A 6444-nucleotide genomic window follows, 5' to 3' on the forward strand; every position below is an offset into this window, starting at 1 on the left:
GGATCCTGGAGCTCCAAGAGAGGGGAAAAAAGAGTTTCATCATGTATTGGCGCATACTGTTCATTCAGGCATTCGAGTAATTTTCTTTCGTCTCATAATATTTCGCAGTACTGACCTGTGATCTTAGTGCCAGGATAATGTGTTCATTCTTAGCAAGCTTATTCCTCAAAGGTTAGTCTCCCCTGCTTAGATGTTATTTAAATGGTACTTTAGCATGGTTCTCTAATCAGCAGAACAATTAAAAAAATTTACGGCTACAGGAAGAACTCAGGCCCTTCCAAGATCACTTTACAGCAACTATGCTTCAGAGATAGCGTTCTGGGCTAAAGCCAAAAGAAAAGAAAGATGCCCTTTCTCTCACCCACATTATCCAGCTGGGTAAGTCTGACATCTGTGGGACAGTAGTGACCAAACATCAGAAGCATTTGAGCAAAGCATCAACCCACTAGAATCCCGCTATCATGGGAATCAGTTTGTACCTTGAAGCATGAAGACCACAGTACCTACACTTGTTAGCCTAGCTAATATCACTACTAATTCTACTCATGTTTGTGCAAGTCTCTCTCTCCACCCCCTCCTTTAAAAAAGTGCTTATTTGAAATGGTATTTAAAATTACACTGTCATGACAAAATGCAGAAACAAGGCAGCCTTGTCTAGTGATGAAGAAAGAAGATCAAGAATCCAGTTTCCAAGCCCAGCTCAGCTAGATTCGCTCTGCATCCCTGGGCAAGTCACTTCACCTCTCTGTATTATAGGACACATCTAAAAAGTACAGTGTAGCCATACATGGAGATATTTAAATGGAATGGGATACCGAAAGCCATAAAGCTGCCTTCTCAGGAGCCCAGTTAATTTTTGGATTGTTAAGCCAGTATGCCTTTAGTGCTTTTGTCATCTCAATGCCATTACATTCGCGTACATAGGCCTGATTATAGTTCTAAAGTGAGAGCATTCATACTCACCTGTCTTAAGGGCAAATGGGCCAAATGCCCATCAAAGGCCAAAATATGTGTAGATATTCAGATGAAAGGCTTATACAGGGAAGAAAAGGTTACTGCCATATAACCCTTGATGGTAATATACTTTGCTGCTGCCCAAACATACAAAGAATGGTGGAAAACTAAGCTGAAAAGACTAAGAAGTCTCCTTCAAGGGAGTTGCAAAACAAAGATTTTTGAAAGGTATCAAGGGATTTATGGATACCATTTGCCCTGACTGGAATGTGGCTTGCCGCCAGCCCTGAGCTTCAGATCAAGTGCGTGACAATCATTATATTGTGTATAGCAATTTGAGGAACTGAAAGAAGACAGAATGCCTTAGTTCTTCTTAAACCAAAACCAGACTCTGGAGAGAAGGGAGAAAGGCAGAGGAAGATAGGGCCTTATTATACTGTAAAAACTAAAGAAACTAAAATGAGCCCCAAAGACATAGGCATATTAAGTGTTGATAGCAATACTTCATTACTGGTAAAACATATGTCATTTTCTCAGCCACAGCGGGTAGGCCCTTCTGACTAATATCAGAGACTGAACTTGCCAGTGAGTGTATTTTATGGTATATGTCTTATAGCTCTACTAAGAGGAGAATTTCAAGTGAAAATACTGTTAAGGGAAGAAACATAGTGAAGGGAATAAAGATCATTTTCATTATGTCAAGCAGTAAAAATAAACCAAAAGAGACTGCCTACAGCAGTAGCTCCAGACCTGTGGCTTAATAGCAACCTCTTGCCTGCCAAACTTTCAGATATTGCTTGTGGCCACAGAGAGCTGCTGTCAAGCTGCAAATTGATGGGGAGGGCAAAGTATAACATTGTACCGAGGACATTACCTCCTCACTGCTGTTGCCCTTGAATCAGCAAAAATGGAGGGCACTGGTGTATGGTTGCAAGAGTAGATGTTAAGTGTGGGGGGAAAAGAAATTCTGTGTGATTAGGTAAAGGAAGACAAAGTTTGAAGAGAAAAGTGATGTCTTTTATTAAAGTAATGGCTATAACTTACAAAAACCAGACAAGCTTGCAGACACGCTAATACCTTCTGCAAACTAATATAAGAAGGTATAAGAGATCAGGACAGACAGCCAACTTGAGCAGCAGAGCCCTGGTTCTCTGGGAGTTGTACAAAATTATATCTTGTGAAAGACCAGTTTTTGTTTTGCCCAGGCAGATTCCTCAGTCTTAATAATTTTAGGAGATGAGCAGGGAAGGGAGTGGTAGAGATGAAAACAACTTCAAAATCCAGACAACAAAACTAAGATAAGTTTAGATGTGTACATTTCACATTGCCTATCCATCCGTCTCCAGGTTATTCTGCTTTCTTGATAGAAATGGGAATGACACACAGGGCTATTTTGTGTTTAATCTCTTATCTGTGGGATTGTGAAATTCAGATGCAAGAAAGAAACAGAAGTAAATGTCACTAGATAGGAAGGTAAGGGGAATTGCTTCACTGGGACACCAACAGCATTTTTTCACCAAGCCACTACTAAGGGAACATATTTTCTCCATATCTTTGCCACAACTCATTTCACCATCACATCATAGCCAGGGTTTCTGTCCTATTCAGAAACCATGGAGCAGAGGCTAAAGCAGGGGCATCTCTCTTCTTCCACTTAGAAGTGGATGACTGGCATTGCTAGCTGCATCAGCTACAGTCTTCCATGCCAAAACAGAGCTGGTGGGCAACTCTCTCACCCTGAAACCCAGCTCCTCCTGCCATGCCTATTTACTAAAAACTCAGTCATTATAAAATCTTTCTTCTCCAGACAAATATAAATGTAACAGCTTCTCCTGCTGCTGCTGCTGAAGAGAGTTTAGACTATTATTTTTTTCTAAGAAAATTTTGTGCTGATAGGGTGCTACTAAATCATGTATTGGAGACCGGTGTCCTTTGGCTCACACGATAACTACAAGACAAGTCAAGTTTTACAAACTTTCTCTATGCCCACAAACACACATGAAACACACACAGACCTTGCCATACAGCTCTATAGCACTCTGTTCTAAAGAAATATCTTGTGACAATACTGCATATTACGCTTACAATGCATTAAAAAGCTTTACAAGAACATTATAAAGCAATTGAGGAGAAATCACATTCATGCCTGGCCCCTCAAGACCCCACCACATTCCACAGGAGACACCAAAAGGAGGGTCAATGGTGCCAGATCTACAGTTGCTAGAAGCATTTTTCTTTCTAGGCATCTTGCCCCATTTGGTATGATGACACTGGGTGTCTCAGGGACACAATAGTCTGATCTCTGTCAGAGCAACCTTAAAGTTTCTGGGAAATCTGGATATCTCTTTGCTTTGTGCTTCCGACTGAAAAAAAAAAAGAAGTAATTCCCCATTTACTATTCTCTTTGCTCTGTTCCAATAAATACCCTCCTTCTGAGCACAACCCTGGTCCCCCATTGGCAAGGAGGAAAACTTGATGCACCTGCAGTGGAAATGAAAACACACTAAATCTTGAGCCTTGCAGCTAAGACCTTACTTGTTTAACTCTGCAGAAAACGTGATGCTAATTTAGCCAACGCATCTACACTTAAAACTTCATAGTGAAAGAAGCAAGCAGCTGAGCAGATCTGTACCTTTGAGGCAGGTGGTTGCACTCTGCTGTTTCAGGATCTGTGTTGAGACAAAGCAGTGGGGAATGGCACGAGTCTCATAACAAGATAAATAACTTGCCTCCTGTCTTCAGTGCAAGTGCTTAGCAAGGGCTGAAGTCTGTGGAGCCATGCGGACATGCGAGTCTTCACCACGGCATCTTTGCCTCTCCCTCATGAAGCGCAGCCAATCAAGCCAGCAGAGCGCAAACCGCAAACCACGCAGGAGCTCACAGGCACAGTAGCTTACCGAGCTGGGTGTGGGACTCAGCTTAGTGTGGTTTTATTCTCCTACTGCAAGGGTTACAGCTACTGTTACAGAGCAGTTTCTCTGAATGCTACAGGTGTTTGCAGCTCCAGCTGCATGTCATGTGCTGGGGCACCCCATTACTTGCTTAATGCTCAGTTATTTAATGTATCGGTCTGGAAAGCACTGGCCCCTTTGGCCACAAGTAGCAATCCCCAGGAGCAAGCCATCAAAGGTCTCCTAAAACGTGCCCTCTTCTCTAATATGGGGTGACAGTGGCGGTCATAAGGTATCAGCATTTGAACTTGTGGAGCACCTCTCCTGCCACACATCCCATCTGATGCAACAGAGTCCATGGGTGCATACACATAGTGCACCCACATGTGAAGCTGTGCTTTTATCTCTGTAAGCAAATACAGGCAAATACAAAGACTGTCTTGTGCCTGTGTGGGCACGGGCCAAGAGGGAGTTGGTATACGAAAGAGTCCAGTATTTCATCAGATTCTGCGATTAGTGTGAACCAGGGGGCTGTCTTCAAGCTGTGAGAAAAGAGGTATGAAAATCTGATTCTTATAAGAGCACAGAAGAGGCACATTTGCTTATTTAGTTGTTGCATCAGTTTGGTCACTAGCAGGGGTGGATCATGAGAGGCTGGTGGCCTGCACAGAGTGACTGTGATCTACCCAAAGCAGTGATGATTTGTCTGGCGCTATGGCTCTTTCAGATGGCAAAATATGTATGGACCCCATAAATGCCATAAAAACAAAACTGTAATTAAGGCTTTCTCCTCAGGTGAGCAAAGGCTGAAAAGATACTGCTGGGTTACGGCACTGAGCTGTTCCCCTCACACGGCCATCAGTTCCTCTTCCCGCCACCCCTCCAGAAAATGGCAGAGGTCTCCCATCCCTCACAGCAGGGGCTGGAAGCCAGGGAGGGGTGGGGCTTGAGGAGTGATTGACAGTCCCTCTGAATGCAAGCACCCTATGGGGGAAGGGAGGGCTGGTTGAAAGCATTCTGATTGGATTAGGAGAGAAAGGAGGTGGGTGTTTGCAGGTGATTGGCAGCAGTTTGAATCTGCCGGGGAAGAGGTTACGCAACAGTCACGGCTTTCTGAGGTAACGAGGAGCAGGGACAGGCGATAAGGAGAGGGCTGGTCCTGGTGGTGTGAGTCCACCTGTGTGTTCTCCCCTACATCAACCCCGTTGGTAATTAACTCCACACATTAATTACACCGGGGCAAGAGTTACCCCTGCCCTACGCTCATCCTGTCCCTGCTGGGGCTTGGCCACCCGAAAGGCTGTTTTCCTCCCACCTTTTCTTCCCTGCCCTCAGAGCTCCAGTCCCTCCTCCTGCCTGAGGACTGCCAAGGGCCAGCAGGGTCCCTGTGGGAGAAGGGACGTGGGTGACTGGAAAACGGGTTGCTACTGGAGAGCAGAAAGCCCCCTCAGGAAACACAGCCCTTGCCCTGGCCCATGGGCTGCCCGGTACTGTGCCTCCAGCCGTTAGCACCAGGCATTTCAGAGAAAAGTAAAAAGGAATTGACATCAACTGAAATTTGTCCCTGCAACCATCACTCTTAGACCATTTAAAATCATCACCTAAAACCTATAATCTAAATTCTGTCTGGTAGACTGTAAGCCAGGAAAGGACCATTTACTGCAGCTGAAATAGATTCATAAACTACTGAGTTCTTGGGTCAATGAGATCCGCACACCCTGATTTCTTGAAGCCATTTTTCTTGACTTTGTACCTGTTTGAGGATCTGGATGGGATTCCATTTCCTTGAGTATGGTTCAGAGCCTGGCCAAATGGTCCGTGCTTTTTCCAGCCTGCTGCTCAAAAGCAGCAGAAAAAAATGTTTTAACTCCTAATTATTGTTGACTTTGAAGAACAAGCAGCCAGATTGCTCAGGTTCCATCTGTGTCCCTCAGAAGAGCACATGTGTTACAAACAGAAATGGGCAAAATTTTATTGATAATATTGAAATATCTAATATTGAAAAGAAGTATTTTTAATAGTATCTTTTGTCCAAAAAGTTACAGAGAAGGATCAAGCTGTTTTGTGAATCTCTCTCCGAATTTAAATTACTCTTTTGCCATTTTAAATGGTTTAAGTACTTCCAATAAGAAATGTTCTGATTTTTCAGCTTAGCACAGGTTTTTATCTCAAAATTTACTTTGATTTGAATAAAAAGGTAAAAACACCCTAAACATTCACAAATATTTTTGGGCAGTGCACAACTTTCCATTTGGCCTAAGATAAAACACTCTCAGCTATTCAGACAAAAATATTTTTTGTTTTGCATTAGAGATGTCAATCTTGCAAGCAAACTAAAAATCAGTTATTTATGCAGCATTGTAGCACTAATCACACAAAGTTGGCTCAAGAACAGAGGCACAGAATGCAAGAATCAAATGTTGATGTCTTGTCTACTAACACTAAGACCTAAACAGTGTTCAGCTTCATTTATATGACATGATTTGTCTGACATTAACTGACAAACAAAAGCAAAAGACAGGAAATTAATGCATGGCTATATCCAGGCTTCAGGCCTTTATAGTCTCAATGGCTCATTTTGAATATTATTTAAATGTGA

General features: G+C 43.0%; 1 protein-coding gene across 1 annotated transcript in view; it reads right to left on the reverse strand.

The window, feature by feature from the left end:
* The window catches only part of GRAP2 (GRB2 related adaptor protein 2), a 40666-nt gene extending 36952 nt beyond the window's left edge, over positions 1–3714 (reverse strand). The window contains exon 1 of the mRNA XM_075050814.1: positions 3587–3714. The gene's annotated coding sequence lies outside the window, so the exon portion shown is untranslated. The remainder of the gene's footprint in view (positions 1–3586) is intronic.
* Between the last annotated feature and the right edge of the window lie 2730 nt (positions 3715–6444).

The sequence above is a fragment of the Buteo buteo genome, chromosome 19 (genome assembly GCF_964188355.1).
Source record: "Buteo buteo chromosome 19, bButBut1.hap1.1, whole genome shotgun sequence".
Taxonomy (NCBI): Eukaryota; Metazoa; Chordata; class Aves; order Accipitriformes; family Accipitridae; genus Buteo; species Buteo buteo.